Source organism: Acinonyx jubatus, chromosome C2 (genome assembly GCF_027475565.1).
Source record: "Acinonyx jubatus isolate Ajub_Pintada_27869175 chromosome C2, VMU_Ajub_asm_v1.0, whole genome shotgun sequence".
In the NCBI taxonomy this organism is placed as follows: Eukaryota; Metazoa; Chordata; class Mammalia; order Carnivora; family Felidae; genus Acinonyx; species Acinonyx jubatus.
In genome coordinates, this window is record NC_069384.1 from 122,526,137 (window position 1) to 122,542,608 (window position 16,472).

The 16,472-nt window shown below is 38.2% G+C and overlaps 1 protein-coding gene across 6 annotated transcripts in view; it reads left to right on the forward strand.

Annotated features, from left to right (window-relative positions):
* The window catches only part of PIK3CB (phosphatidylinositol-4,5-bisphosphate 3-kinase catalytic subunit beta), a 185,498-nt gene that overhangs the window by 31,635 nt on the left and 137,391 nt on the right, over positions 1–16,472 (forward strand). For all 6 annotated transcript variants that reach the window (XM_053221390.1, XM_053221391.1, XM_027061739.2 and 3 more), the window contains exon 2: positions 13,012–13,117. The gene's annotated coding sequence lies outside the window, so the exon portion shown is untranslated. The remainder of the gene's footprint in view (positions 1–13,011; positions 13,118–16,472) is intronic.

Here is a 16,472-nt window from a genome sequence, read left to right on the forward strand (position 1 = left end):
AACATAGTTTTATGCAACATTCTTGAAGTGATTGAGATAATGTTTTCAGTTGTTTTATATTAACCTAGAATATTAATAGATGTCAGTAAGGGAAAGTGTTATTGGAGTTGCTGTTTCTTTCATAGCAGGGACTGAATGAAGTAAAATGCCTTTGGGGCTAAGAGAACATTAAGTGGAATTTCCTTCATGCTCACAATTTGTCTACATGTGTAGTTTCTTTAATTCAGTCACTGAACATTTTTGATTACCTGCCGTTTGTAAAGGCACTTTGCTGAGTACTTGGGTTATAATATGAGTATGACTGTCTCCTTTTCCTGAGGGATCCATAGTCCAGAAGGGAAGATAAGCAAACTCATATTTGCAATGCACTGTGATAAATGAGATACACACAGGTCACAGCAGGATCCCATGGATGGGAGTGAGTCTTGGGGGATTAGGAAAGGCTCTAGAGAAGAAGTCACCTCAACTAGGTACATAGGAGTTGGCCTAATGGACAGGGTGCTGGAATGAGCAGCATTTGCATAGATACCATACTGTTTTGCATTTTAGGTAAATGAGAGGTGGATGATAAACTCATTAGGGAGGATAATCCAGGATATGGGTTATCTCATTGTTTTAGTTTGAGGAGGAGATATTATTGGTTGGCAAACTCTGGATGCCTTCATTTTGTAGGTTCCCTTATTTATTAGACCATGACTTGGTTGTTACGGTGAATTGCTGGTGAATAGAGAAGTCTAACCTGTGGACTCATAGACAAGAAGGAGAATCCTTAGGTGAGGCTTTTGTTATGAAGTGACTGGAGAAATAATACACGCACGCACACACACACACACACACACACACACACACATCAAAACTACTAAGGGAGAAGAGGTTGACCCTGAACCCAAGAGAAGGAAAACAGAATTACAGAGAAAATATCTTTTCTCTAGAAGACTAGTGTTAGAGATCTTGGGCTGATGGCTTAAGCCAAATGGACGTGGTCACACTACAGACTTCAGTGAGATAGATGGGCATTACTGGGATCTTGGTTATAGAGATGGTAAAAAAAAAAAACAAGCATAGTTCCTGTCACCATGTGTGTATATTGATAGTATTTGGACCCTTTTTGGCTTATTAATTTACTGATCTATTTAGTAGTAATGGATTCCCATGGGATTGAAAACTTTTTAAACATAAAAAAGTTAAACAATGTAAACCTTCCCACCCCTAGCCCTCAGCCACCCTGTTCCTGTTCACCCCATTCCTCCAGCGTGCTTATCCCACCCAGGGAACTATTTATTAGTGTACGTATCCTTCTAGAGTTTCTTTATATTAATAAAAACACAGATTCTTATTTCTTTCCCCTCCAAAACCCTTATTTCTTTACCCTCCAAAACCCACCAATTCCAAAGCCAGCATATTATACCTATTGTTGTACAAATTGGTCTTCCCACCCTTCCCTTTACACATTGTGTTTATTACTAAACAATGGAAATCTTCATAGAAGATCTTTCCAAAGAGTATGTACAGTTTTGTTTTTTAATTTGTATGGTTTCCTTTTGGATCATTTATTTAGCCAGTTCTCTCTTGGTAGACATTTTAGTTCTAGTTTTTTATTATTGTAACAGTGTTGCAGTGAATTACCTTGTACATGTCATTTTGCCCATGAGCAAGTATATAATTATGGAATAAAAATTCAGATGTGATATTACAATCAAGGGCCATATATCTTTGTAATTTTGATAGATATTGCCAAAATGCCCTTATGTTTGGACCCAGACTCTCCCACTGATTATAAGGGATTATGAGAAATGTGTATTTCTCTCCACCAAGCTTTATTGACATTTGTTTGACATATAACTTTATATAAGTTTAAGGTGTACAGTGTGATGATTTGACATGTGTATATATTGCAGAATATTCACCACTATAATGCTAGTTATACACCTTTCACATAATTCACATAATTACCATTACCATTTGGTTGTTGTTATGGTGGATAATGTACATTTCTTCACAGCCTTGCCAGGAAAGTACCTTAAAACAGGGAGTTTTGCTAAACTGATAGATGGAAAATGGTGTCTCAGGGTAGTTTTGTTTTATTTCTCTCTTTCTCTACTTATTTGTAAGTAAGCTCTGTGCCCAACGTGGGACGCAAAGTTAGGATCCTGAAGTCAAGAGTCATGGGCTCTACAGACTTAGCCAGCCAGATGCCCTTCAGTGTAATTTTAATTTGCATTTTTAAAATGTTTATTTGTGTGTGTGTGTTTGAGAGAGAGAGAGAGAAAGTGAGCTATCAAGCACAAGCAGGAGAGGAGCAGAGAGAGAGGGGGGCAGGGAATCCAAAGCAGGCTGCTTGCTGACTGCAGAGAAGCCTGATGTGGGGCTTGAACTCATGAACAGTGACATCATGATCTGAGCCAAAGTCCGACATGTAACAGACTGAGCCACCCAGGTGCCCCTGATTTGCATTTTTATAATGAATGAGATTAAGAGTCTGTTCATATTAAGGCTTCTTTTTTAAGTTTATTTATTTTGAGAGAGAATGTTCATGCGTGCACATGGGGTAGAGGGGTGGAGAGAGAGAGAGAGAGAGAGAGAGAGAGAGAGAGAGAGAGAGAGACCCAAGCAGGTTCCATGCTCCGTGCAGAGCCGGATGTGGGGCTCGAACTCATGAACCCATGAGATCATGACTTGAGCCAAAACCAAGAGTCAGACACTTAACCAACTGAGCCAGTCAGGCGCCCCTGCTATTAAGACTTAAAAATTTTTTTTTTTCTGTGAGCTTTCCTTAACTATTTCATGATTTTTATTTTATTTTTTTGTATTTTTTGTATTTATTTTTTATTTTATTTTTTTGTTTTTATTATTTATTTATTTATTTTAATATATGAAATTTATTGTCAAATTGGTTTCCATACAACACCCAGTGCTCATCCCAAAATATGCCCTCTTCAATACCCATTACCCACCCTCCCATCCGTCCCACCCCCCATCAGCCCTCAGTTTGTTCTCAGTTTTTAAGAGTCTCTTATGCTTTGGCTCTCTCCCACTCTAACCTCTTTTTTTTTTCCCCTTCCCCTTCCCCATGGGTTTCTGTTAAGTTTCTCAGGATCCACATAAGAGTGAAAACATGGTGGGGCGCCTGGGTGGCTCAGTCGGTTGAGCGTCCGACTTCAGCTCAGGTCACGATCTCACGGTTTGTGAGTTCGAGCCCCGCATCGGGGTCTGGGCTGATGGCTCAGAGCCTGGAGCCTGCTTCCGATTCTGTGTCTCCCTCTCTCTCTCTGCCCCTCCCCCGTTCATGCTCTGTCTCTCTCTGTCTCAAAAATAAATAAACATTAAAAAAAAAAAGTGAAAACATGGTATCTGTCTTTCTCTGTATGGCTTATTTCACTTAGCATAACACTCTCCAGTTCCATTCATGTTGCTACAAAGGGCCATATTTCATTCTTTCTCATTGCCATGTACTACTCCATTGTGTATATAAACCACAATTTCTTTATCCATTCATCAGTTGATGGACATTTAGGCTGTTTCCATAATTTGGCTATTGTTGAAAGTGCTGCTATAAACATTGGGGTACAAGTGCCCCTATGCATCAGTACTCCTGAATCTCTTGGGTAAATTCCTAGCAGTGCTACTGCTGGGTCATAGGGTAGGTCTATTTTTAATTTTTTGAGGAACCTCCACACTGTTTCCCAGAGTGGCTACACCAGTTTGCATTCCCACCAACAGTACAAGAGGGTTCCCGTTTCTCTACATCCTCTCCAGCATCTATAGTCTCCTGATTTGTTCATTTTGGCCACTCTGACTGGCGTGAGGTGATATCTGAGTGTGGTTTTGATTTGTATTTCCCTGATGAGGAGCGACGTTGGGCATCTTTTCATGTGCCTATTGGCCATCCGGATGTCTTCTTTAGAGAAGTGTGTATTCGTGTTTTCTGCCCATTTCTTCACTGCATTATTTGTTTTTTGGGTGTGGAGTTTGGTGAGCTCTTTATAGATTTTGGATACTAGCCCTTGTCCGATATGTCATTTGCAAATATCTTTTCCCATTCCGTTGGCTGCCTTTTAGTTTTGTTGATTGTTTCCTTTGCTGTGCAGAAGCTTTATCTTCATGAGGTCCCAGTAATTCATTTTTGCTTTTACTTCCCTTGCCTTTGGGATGTGTCAAGTAAGAAATTGCTGTGGCTGAGGTCAGAGAGGTCTTTTCCTGCTTTCTCCTCTAGGGTTTTGATGGTTTCCTGTCTCACATTCAGGTCCTTTATCCATTTTGAGTTTATTTTTGTGAATGGTGTGAGAAAGTGGTCTAGTTTCAACGTTCTGCATGTTGCTGTCCGGTTCTCCCAGCACCATTTATTAAAGAGACTGTCTTTTTTCCATTGGATATTCTTTTCTGCTTTGTCAAAGATTAGTTGGCCATACTTTTGTGGGTCTAGTTCTGGGCTTTCTTTTCTATTCCATTGGTCTTTGTGTCTGTTTTTGTGCCAATACCATGCTGTCTTGATGATTACAGCTTTGTAGTAAAGGCTAAAGTCTGGGATTGTGATGCCTCCTGCTTTGGTCTTTTTCTTCAAAATTACTTTGGCTATTCAGGGCCTTTTGTGGTTCCATACAAATTTTAGGATTGCTTGCTCTAGCTTTGAGAAGAATGCTGGTGCAATTTTGATTGGGATTGCATTGAATGTGTAGATAGCTTTGGGTAGTGTTGACATTTTAACAATATTTATTCTTCCAACCAGTGAGCACGGAATGTTTTTCCATTTCTTTATATCTTCTTCAGTTTCCTTCATAAGCTTTCTATAGTTTTCAGCATACAGATCTTTTACATCTTTGGTTAGATTTATTCCTAGGTATTTCATGCTTCTTGGTGCAATTGTGAATGGGATCAGTTTCTTTATTTGTCTTTTTGTTGCTTCATTATTAGTGTATAAGAATGCAACTGATTTCTGTACATTGATTTTATATCCTGCGACTTTGCTGAATTCATGTATCAGTTGTAGCAGACTTTTGGTGGAGTCTATCCGATTTTCCGTGTATAATATCATGTCATCTGCAAAAAGTGAAAGCTTAACTTCATCTTTGCCAATTTTGATGCCTTTGATTTCCTTTTGTTGTCTGATTGCTGATGCTAGAACTTCCAACACTATGTTAAACAACAGTGGTGAGAGTGGACATCCCTGTTGTGTTCCTGATCTCAGGGAAGAAGCTCTCAGTTTTTCCCCATTGAGGATGATGTTAGCTGTGGGCTTTTCATAAATGGCTTTTATGATGTTTAAGTATGTTTGTATTTTTTTTTTTAACATTTATTTAGTTTTGAGAGACAGAGAGAGAATGTGTGTGTGGGACAGTGTGGTGTGTGTGTGCCCACAGTGTGTGTGGGCAGAGAAAAGGAAACACAAAATCTGAAGCAGGTTCCAGGCTCTGAGCAAGCTGTCAGCACAGAGCCTGAAGCGGGGCTTGAACCCATGAACCATGAGATCATGACCTGAGCCACCCAGGTGCCCCTCATGAATTTTTTTTTTTTTTTTTTTTTTTTTAAAGTAGGCTTCACAGCCAGCATGGAGTCCAAGGCAGCATTTGAACTCATGACCCTTGAAATCAAGACGGGAGCTGAGATCAAGAGTCAGATGTTAACTGCCTGAGCCACTTAAGCACCCCTTTCATGGAGTTTTGAAGCAGAAATGACATTATCTTCATTTATACTTTTTTTTTCTTTCCTGGTTCAAGTATAACATGTACAACAATCCTAAGGGTATAGTGAGACAGATTTTTATAAGCTGCTGACACTCATTCTGAGGGTTTTGGTTATTATTATTATTATTTTTAAGTTTTCTTTATTTAAGTAATCTCTGCATCTACTGTGGGGCTTGAACTCATGACTCCGAGCTTAAGAGTGGCATGCTTTTTCGACTGAGGCAGCAAGGCACCCTGGTTTTGGTGATCTTTTACCAGAAGGTATCAACAGAGACTTCAGACCACAGCCAGGATATTTATTTTTCTTCAGATCGTCCTTACATGGTTTGTATACTAATATATTAAAGTTGTAATTGTCTCATTAGGCTGTCAGGAAAAAGACTCAAGTTCACATGAACTGACAATGACCTATAGATGAAACCTGCTGCCTGATAGTGCCTGTAATGTGTATTTTGATATCAGAGGAGTTACAAAGTGAAAAAAACTTTACTTCATCTGAAAATGATGAAATGTGTTAGATGGTGGCAGATTGTTTTCCTAAGAGGTTATATTAATTTATACTGTCACTAGGAAAGTAAAATATTTTGGCTGTTTTGTATTTTCATAAGCAGTTGATACTGTCAGACCTTTTTGTCAGTCTGGCACATGTGAAATAGTGGTACACTGTGCTTTTTTTCTCCTTTTAACTTTTTCCAATGGAGTATAACACATAAAAGGCAAAAAAATCATTATGACTTATCACAAAGTAAAAACAGATCCTTGTGACCATCACCAAGAAGTATAGCATTGCCAGCAATCCAGAAACTCTCCTTATGCACGCCGATCCTGTCACCATCACCCACCAACCATAACTAGTGCTTACTTCTTTCCCAGAGGTAATTGCTGTTCTGACAGCTAACACCATAGATTAGTTCTGCTTGTTTTTGAACGTTGTATACCTGGAATCATGCAGTGGAGTGCCTTTGTGTCTGGTCTTCTTTTCAGCAGTATGCTTATTACATTTATCCATGTTATCTGTAGCTAAGTGTAGCTTAATAATAAGACGGACAAAGCTATATATATTCTCATTCTTAGTATGTGTAAAACAGTGGTTCCTATTATTTGTGTGTGTTAGAGGCACACTTCTGTTTTTTATTGAGGGATTTGCAAATTATATTTGTTGCTGAAATATCTTTTTGTAATTCAGATATTCACATCTAAATTAATTAAAAAATATATGTAGGTCTGGTATTTGAATCTTTTTTCTGAATTATTTATTTTTATGGTATGTGATAGATTTCTGTGGTTCAGAAATAAAAAGTATAAAAAGGTAAAGTCTCCCACCTCTATTCCCAACTGTATGTGAGTAGTTCATATCCACCCCTAACATCTCACTCTGCCTAGGAAACTGGTATTACTACTTTCTTGTGTGATCTTTTGGCGTGTCTTAATGAATATAGATTTTTTTTAAGTTTATTTATTTATTTTGAGAGACAGAGCAAGCAGGGGAGGGGCAAAGAGACAGGGAGAGAGAGAAGCCCAAGCAGCTTTGTGCTGTCAGCATGGAGCTAAATGTGGGGTTCAAACTCATTCACCATGGTATCATGACCTGAACTGAAACCAAGAGTTGGATGCTTAACCGACTGAGCCACCCAGGTGCCCCTGAATATAGATTTTTATTTCTTTCTATTTTTATCCTTCTACCAAAAGCACATTATAGTAACTACCCTGTACTTTATTGTTAATTTTTTGCTTAACATCTTGCATATTTTTATTTAAAAAAATTTTTAAGTTTATTTATTTTGAGAGAGAGAGTGAGTGGGAAAGGGCCAGAGAGAGAGGGAGAGAGAGACAATCCTAAGCAGGCTCTGCACTGTCAGCACAGAGCCTGACATGGGACTCAAACCCACGAACTGTGAGATTATGACCTGAGCCAAAACCAAGAGTCAGATGCTTAACTTACTGAGCCACTCAGAAGCCCGGAACATCTTGCATATTTTTATATCAGTCCTTTTTTATAAAGCTCTTGAGTGTTCGTTTTCCTTGCAATAGAGTGTTCCATTGTGAAAATATATTATAGTTTATTCATTCTCTTTTGGGTTTATAGTTTTTGGCTATTTTTAGAGGTGGTTTTTTTTTTTTAATGCTTATTTTTGAGACACACACACACACACACACACACACACACACACACACACACACATAGTGCAAGTGGGGAGGGGCAGAGAGAGGGAGACACAGAATCCAAAGCAGGCTCTGAGCTGTCAGCACAGACAGCTGATGTGGGGCTCAAATCCATGAACCCAGGCACCCTAGTTTTTGGCTATTTTGAGTAATAATGCTGTGAACATTCTAGTAAATATCTTTTGGTGAAATGTGTGCACATTTCTTTTTGATGTGTGTCTAGGGTGGAACCCCCTGTCATAGGTATGCGAATTTCCATTGCTCCACATCCTCAGCCTCCAGCTTAGGTAGGCTTAGTTTCTTTAAATTTTACCTATTTTGGTGGGTTCACAGTGTTATTTTATTGTGGTTTTAATTTTTATTCTCTAATGAGAATGTCCATTTTTTCCCTATGCTTATTGGCTATATTGTCTTTTTGAAAAACTTTATTTAAAAAATACCCAGAAAAAAAAATATATATAATCTCCATTTGTTAAACAGAAAGAAAGAAAAACAGACAAACTCCTGTACTAGCAGTCTTAATCTGGTCCTTTCTTGGGTAGTAGGTATCAAAGAATTGACCGTTCTAATTGTGTTTTGTAAAACAAAAACAAAAGTAGAGGAAATTCACGTTCCTTTGATGTAGGGCTAGGACTTTGTGGTAGTATATGAGGAATACTCTGAAATCAGTAGGAAGTGGAGGAAGAGGAGAGAGATGAATGTATATCATGAAGTGATTTTGAAATTACATGGCTTTGCTTGCTTATTTGTGAGTGGAGACTGGAAGGTTGAAATCATTGTTAAGTAGTTTAGCTGGCTCCTAAATTATAATATAACTAGCATGATTGAAGCATAGTGTTGATTTTGTTTTTGTAGAAAAGTACTTACTAACATTTTTTAAGGGGCACCTAGGTGGCTCAGTTGGTTGGGCGTCCGGCTTCGGCTCAGGTCGTGATCTTGCGGTTCATGAGTTCAAGCCCCATGCCAGGCTCTGTGCTGACAGCTTGGGCCTAGAGCTTACTTTGGATTCTGTGTCTCCCTCTGTCTGCCCCTCCCCTGCTTGCCCTCTGTCTCTCGCTCTTTCTCAAAAATAAATAAACATTAAAATTTTTCTTTTATTTGTTATGAGAGAGAGAGTGCGCACACATGACCACGAATGGGGAGGGGCAGAGAGAGAAAGAGAGAATTCCAGGCATACTCTGCATGGACACTGCAGAGCCCCACTTGGGGCTTGGACCCATGAACCATGAGATCATGACCTGAGCTGGAGTCATGAGTCAGCCACTTAACTGACTGAGCCACCCAGGCACCCCAAAAAGTATTTTTACTTGAACAAGACTAGAGATAGAATGTGTATAGGGGTTTTGGTTTGGCCAAAACCAAAGAATGGCCACATAGGCCATTCTTAGTGCTTAGTAAGCTTTTGAAATCCACCCCTCCCACCTGTCTTTTTAAAGTTTAAGGGATATTTATTGTTTGTCCAGAATTTTTCCCTTTCTTTTCATAATAAAGTTGTGAGAGTGAATCTTCATGTGTAAGGTTATTAATAACATTATTTTTACCTAAAGCTTATTACTACGAATTTTAATAATACATTTTATTGAATTGTGTGTTTGAATAAATCAGAGTAATTTTGTTGACTCTTCAAGAAGAGTCAGCAGTATACTTACATTCATTATTAGCCTATATTGTGTCAAACTGGTTATTTAAAAAACTTTTTTTCTTAACGTTTATTCATTTTTGATAGAGACAGAGTACGAGTGTGGGTGGGGCAGAGAGAGAGGGAAGCACAGAGTCTGAAGCACACTCCAGGCTCTGAGCTGTCAGCACAGACCCCAACACAGGGCTTGAACCCATGATCATGACCTGAGCCAAAGTTGGATGCTTAACCGACTACGCCACCCACGTGTCCCTCAAATTGTTATTTTTTTTTTTTTGGTGACATTTAATACATATCTTTTTTCATATTTTCAAAAGACATCATTTTTTAGAGCAGTTTTAGGTCACAGTAGAATTGAGTAGAAAGTACAGAGAGTTCTCATATATCCTTGTCCCCACATGCATAGCCTCCCTACCAACATCCTGCACTAGCAAATTGGTTTATTGTTTTTGTTTTTTGCAAATTGCTTTTTTTTTTTTTTTACTTAATTGATCCCTTACTTTTGGAAAAGTAAGCAGCTTGATATATTTTGACATTATTCTAAAGTTTTATAACATTCTTCTCATTTAAAAAAGAATCTTATGGACCTTAATTACAAAAACAAAGAAACCAAGAGTAGAATTCAATTACTTGCTTCCTAACAATTTTATTTTGAAGATACAAAATGAAAAAGATTTTCAACCTGTATAGCAACAATTCTGCTGTCCTTTGATTCCTACTATTTTTATGAAACTTTAAGATTTTTCTCCCTTTTAAATATTTAAATGTAAAATATTCTAATCAGATGCATGGAATTTGTATTAAAATTTTTGACTTGATGTATTGCTGACAAGATGTAAATAGTTCCAAGCTTTGTGCTCTAATCCAGTTTGAGTGGGCTTGTCCAGAAGTAAATTAAATGATGTGATTAGGATGCTACTATCAGTAAAGGTCATAAAGTCTTTTAAGATTTTATTAGTGAAGAATGGGACATAATGGCTGAGAGTAGAGGGTTGTGAGCTCACTGATCATTGGAAAGCACCCATGGTTTTGGACTCATGGGAAGGCAAAGCCATAAAACTTTGTGAAGACTATAGGATTTTCTCAATGAGACAGAAGCATCAACTTAAAAAAGATTGATAGTTGTAAACACATTAAAATTAATGTTCACCTAAAGACACCATAAAGAAAAGGAAAAGATAAACTAAACTTAGAAAACAATTATTACAAACTTGGAAGAAAATAGTTGTCATGTATATAATAGAAAATTAGTGTCCTAAACAGGGCTACCTTCATGGGTATACAACCTGTTCAGTCACATAGGGCCTCACACTTATTTTAATACTAAACTATCACTGTTTTATAATTCATAATTTTTTAATAATGGCCCTGCTTTTTAATTTTGGAATGGGCCCTGCAAATTATGTAACTAATCCTGGTCCTGAATATATAAAGCCTACTAACTAATAAGAAAAAGACAACCCAATAAAAATGGCCAAAAACTGTGAACAAAGGAATGCAGAAAGGAACATAGATACTTAATAAACATTTGAAGGGCGCCTGGGTGACTCAGTCAAACATCTGACTCTTGATTTCGGCTTAGGTCATGCATGATCTCATGTCTTCATGTGTTCGAGCCCCACTTTGGGCACTGTGCTGACAGCACAGAGCCTGCTTGGGAATCTCTCTCCTCTCTCTGCCTCTCCCCTCCTCATGCTGTCTGTCTCTCTCTCAAAGATAAAACAAAACAAAACAAAAAAACATTAAAACTTGTGAAAAGGTCTTACATCTCATCAAGTAATACAAACAAATCACAGTAAGGTTGTATATGTTCTGTACTGCCACCAATTAAGAAATCTCACTTTACCAGGTATTGGCAAGGATTGTGTCATCAATTTACATGCTGCTGGTGAGTTGGTAGAGTGAGTTGGAAGACAGCTTGGTGTTTTGGTAAAGTTGGGAATTTGTATATCCTTTAACCCATCAATTCTACTTCTAGGTTTGAAGCATACCCTAAAGAAATTCTTGTTCATTTGCCCCTGGAGACCTGTGTAATAATGTTAATAAGAGCAAAAAAACTATAAACCATTTAAATGCCTGAAAACAGAATGGATAAATATACTATAGCTATTTATGTAGTGGAATACTATAGAGCAATTAAAAAGTAACATGGATAAAGCTTAGAAAAATATTTGAGTGACAAAATTCAAGTCCCTGAATATTCCATACAGTATATGAATTTATCAAGCTGGAAAAGGGAGCCAGGGACACAAACCTAAACAAAACATTGTTTAGGGATATATACATATGGGACAAAGTTATTTTTTAAAGCGTAATGGAATAATTATTCAAGATAAAGGTGGGGATGAGAGGAGTATGTACATAGATGTGATGTTATTGCTCTTCTGTGGGATGGTGATTTACAGTGTTCATCTTATGTTTGCTTGCATGCATCTTTCCATATATTTTGTGTATGTCAGATATTAAAGGAGAAAAGGGGAGAAATGAAATAAGCTATCTATAGTTGGCAGCTTATGGTGTAGACAGAGGGATAGGTTGAGAAGTAGAAAGAAAATTAGCATGTTACAGAAATAAGGTTTCAAGAAAGAGGTGATCTAAATGAGAAAACTTAGATAGTTGTATAGGATGTCCACTTAAGTCCCTTCTGTCTCTAATAGGATTTCATGTGTTTTTTATATTTTTCTCATATTTAAAAATACAGAGTTATAAGCAATCAAATGTCATATAAGATTTATTTTGTTGTTTTTCTAAGTTTATCCATTTTATTTTGAGAGAGAGAGAGAGAGCATGCGTGCAGGCATGTGTAAGTGGGGGAGGAACAGAGAGAGAGAGAGAGAGAGAGAGAGGCGGGGAGAGAGAATCCCAAGCAGTCTTTGCACTGTCATCACAAAGCCCATCTCAGGGCTCGAGCCCATGAACCTGGGGATCATAACCAGAGCTGAGCCACCCTGGCTCCCCTATTTTATCAATTCATTTTATTTTTTCATTTAAAAAAATGAATGAATTAATTTTTTTTTAATGTTTCTTTATTTTTGAGAGAGAGAAAGTGCGAGCAGGGCAGGGCAGAGAGAGAGGGGGACAGAGGATCTGAAGCAGGCTGTGTGCTGACAGCAGAAAGCCCGACTTGGGGCCCAAACCCATAAGCCATGAGATCATAACCTAAGCTGAAGTTGGATGCTTAACCAACTGAGCCACCCAGGTGCCCCATCTTCACTTTTTTTTTAACTGGGCGGATTTCTTTTTGTTTTTTTTTTTAATGTTTACTTATTAATTATTTTTTTAATGTTTGTTTTTGAGAGAGAGAGACAGCATGTGCAGGGAAAGGGCAGAAAGAGAGAATCCGAGCAGGCTCTGCACTAACAGCGCAGTTCAGGGTTACATCTCACAAACCGTGGAGTTAAGACCTGAGCCTAAGTCAGGAGTCAGACACTTAACTGACTGAGCCACCCAGGTGCCCCCAGATTTATTTTATTTTTAATTTAGCTAATTTAGGTGTTAATACCTTTTTTCTTCCCCCTTTTTTTGTAGCGTATCGTCTAATTTGAAAGTCTTCCATGAAAACTTCACTTTAAAAAAATAAGTAATGCCATCATCTGTTATCCTAAAAGACTGAAATGGGGGCTGTCAATTTGAGGTAAGTGTCTAAATTTGTATCTTTACTTATATTAGTTTTCCAAAAGTTAAGTATAGAAGGAAAATATACAATATTGTTTAGATTCTAAATCTTTTAGTTAATCTCTGTATTGGGGGGTGGGTAGAAATCCTAGACTTTGTGTTTTTTTTTTTCCCCCTAGTCTTTCTTTTAAAATAGTCTGATATTTAGGATTATGTTTACCCCATAGTTAATGGAGCTTCATGAAGGAGACACGTGGGATCAGTGTTGTTGAAAGCTTTTCTAGAGAGGCTCATTGAAAACTGAAGTTTTTTTGGAGTTGGCATTTAGGTAACACTGCTGGACAGTAGGGACCATTTCAGGACAGTGTTTGTGGCTGAAAATAAGCTTGCAGTAGAATAAAGAGTGAAGAGGAGGCGATGAAATGAATATTTCAGCTCTAACTCATTTATTAAGTCAACATGTAGTGTGTATTTAGGATGTGGTGGTCATTTTCCTAAGTACTGGAATTATAGTTAGTGTGACCATATATTCTGATGTAAGCCTCTTGTAGATCAATTAATACCTGTATTTTTTATCTCCATGACTTATTTATTTATTTGAGAGAGAAAGAGAACATGCGAGTAGGGGAGGGGGCAGAAGGAGAGAGAGGAAGAATCTTAAGCAGGCTCTACACTCAACATGGAGGCTGAAGCAGGGCTTAGTCCCACAACCCTGGGATCATGACCTGAGCTGAAATCAAGTTGGATGCTCTGGGAGTTAAGCATCCAACTTTGGCTCAGGTCATGATCTCGCAGTTCATGAGTTCAAGCCCCACGTTGGGCTCTCTGCTGTCAGTGTGGAGCCTGCTTTGGATCATCTGTCTCCCTCTCTTTCTGCCCCTCCCCTGCTCTCTCTGTCTCTCAAAAATAAAATAAACATTTTAAAAAAAGGGGCGCCTGGGTGGCTCAGTCAGTTAATCATTCGACTCTTGGTTTTGACGGTTTGTGGCTTTGAACTCTGCATTGGGCTCTGCTCTGGCATTTTGGAGCCTGCTGGGGATTCTCTCTCCCTTTCTCTCTACCTCTCCCCCTTGCATGAGCACGTGTACTTGGAATGTGTCTGCGCTCTCTCTCCCTCTCTCAAAATGAATAAACATTAAAAGAAAGAGAAGGTTTAATGTTTATTTATTTATTTTGAGAGAGGGAGAGAAAATCCCAACCAGGCTCCGCACTGTCAGCGCAGTCATGTCCTGAACTGAAATCAAGAGTTAGATGCTTAACAGACTGAGCTAGACAGGTGCCCCAAGAGATTTGTATTCTAGTTAAATTTTAATGAGAGAGCCTCACAGGAATTAAAATTTTGGAGGCTTAAAAAGAATGTGTTAGGGGCACCTGGGTGGCTCAGTCAGTTAAGCGACCGACTTCAGCTCAGGTCCTGATCTCGCGGTTTGTGAATTCAAGCCCCGCGTTGGGCTCTGTGCTGACAGCTCAGAGCCTGGAGCCTGTTTCAGATTCTGTGTCTCCCTCTCTCTCTGCACCTCCCTCTCTCTCTGTATCTCTGACACTCACTCACTCTCTCTCTCTCTCTCTCTCTCTCTCTCTCTCTCTCTATCTCTCTCAATCTCTCTCAAAAATAAACAAAGAAACAAACAACAAAAAAGAATGTGTTGCCAGAAACTTATGGTTACTGTGTCTGTATAACTTGCTTACGATAACAAATGTACTAAGTACTTTTGCTTGGCTCAGGAGAAAGCTATGTGTTTTGATTAGTAGGCAGGAATAACTATGATTTCCCAGGATAGAACAAGATGATTAAATGAGCTAGAATGATTTTTTTATTTAATGTTTATTTATTTATTTATTTATTTTTTGAGAGAGAGGGAGAGACAGCACAAACAGAGATAGGGACACAGAGAGAGGGGGACAGAGGATTTGAAGCAGGCTCTGTGCTGAGAGCAGAGAACCTGATGCAGGGCTCCAACTCACGAACTGTGAGGCCATGACCTGAGCCAAAGTCAGACGCTTAACTCACTGATCCACCCAGGCGCCCCTAGAATGATTTTTACCCCCCAAAGAGTATACTTGTTAACCTTTGAGATTGGAAATTTTGTAAGGATGTAGAGAAGTTTTCATCTTGCTGTTGACTAACACATTGTCTGTGTAACAGTTCAGAAAAGATATTCTGTGTTCAGATGCATAAATAGACCAATAAAAATTATTAAGGGCAAAAAATATCGATGGGATTATAGCTCCTGCAGAGGTTTTTGAAACTTTGCACCTTGATTGTAATTGTCATTAAGATTTGAAATTTTTTTTTAATATTTACTGTCAAATTGGTTTCCATACAACACCCAGTGCTCATCCCAACAGGTGCCCTCCTCAGTGCCCATCACCCACTTCCCCCCATCAACTCTCAGTTTATTCTCAGTCTTTAAGAGTCTCATGGTTTGGCTGTCTCCCTCTCTAACTTTTTTTTTTCCTTCTCCTCCCCCATGGTCTTTGTTTAGTTTCTCAGGATCCACATAAGAGTGAAAACGTATGGTATCTTTCTCTGTATGACTTATTTCACTTAGCATAACACACTCCAGTTCCATCCATGTTGCTAAGATTTGAAAATTTTGAAATAGATCATATTCATTGTCTTCACTATTATAATTATGCCTTTTGTTGGTAAATGACATGTTTTAATTTCAAAAAGCTTACTTTAGAAGCTTCTTACCATGTTACATGAACACTGAATAAACTGAGTGTTTTAAACTTGTGTTCTGGTCTTTACTAGGTCCCCTTCTCCAGTTCTTGTCTTTGCCTCAGGGTTCTTTTTCTTCTATGTGTATTGAGTGTTTACGCAGTTAGAAAAAATGTTCATAAAGATCATATTGTTGAGTGCCTACTGTTTCTGGTCCTTTGATAACATGGTTTTTGCTTTTACTCAGAGAATAACTGTGGTCAGATTGTCATATAGTCTACCATAGACAGTAAGGATATTGTGAAGGAAATTCTGGCTATCTGTGTAGCATGACCTTTCAAAACTGTTTTCTTTGCTGCAAGCATCTCACTTAGCCTTTTGACTGCCACATGACAGAGGAAGTAGTATATAAGGGCAGAATAAATGGCTGCCTTGTTGATCTCAATACAGTTTTCCAATATAAGCATGCTAAATAGTCACATATGTTATTAAATAACATTGTTTCATTTATTTGGAAGATTAACAAGTCTTATGCATAATACATAGGGTACATTTTAAGTATAATTTTGTAAAAATTTGTAAGTTAAAGTTGAAATAGAAAATAAATTTATGTTACTTTTAAAAAGAATGTTACTTTGGGGTACATAGGTGGTGGCTCAGTTGGTTAAACATCCAACTTCGGCTCAGGTCATGATCTCATGATTTGTGA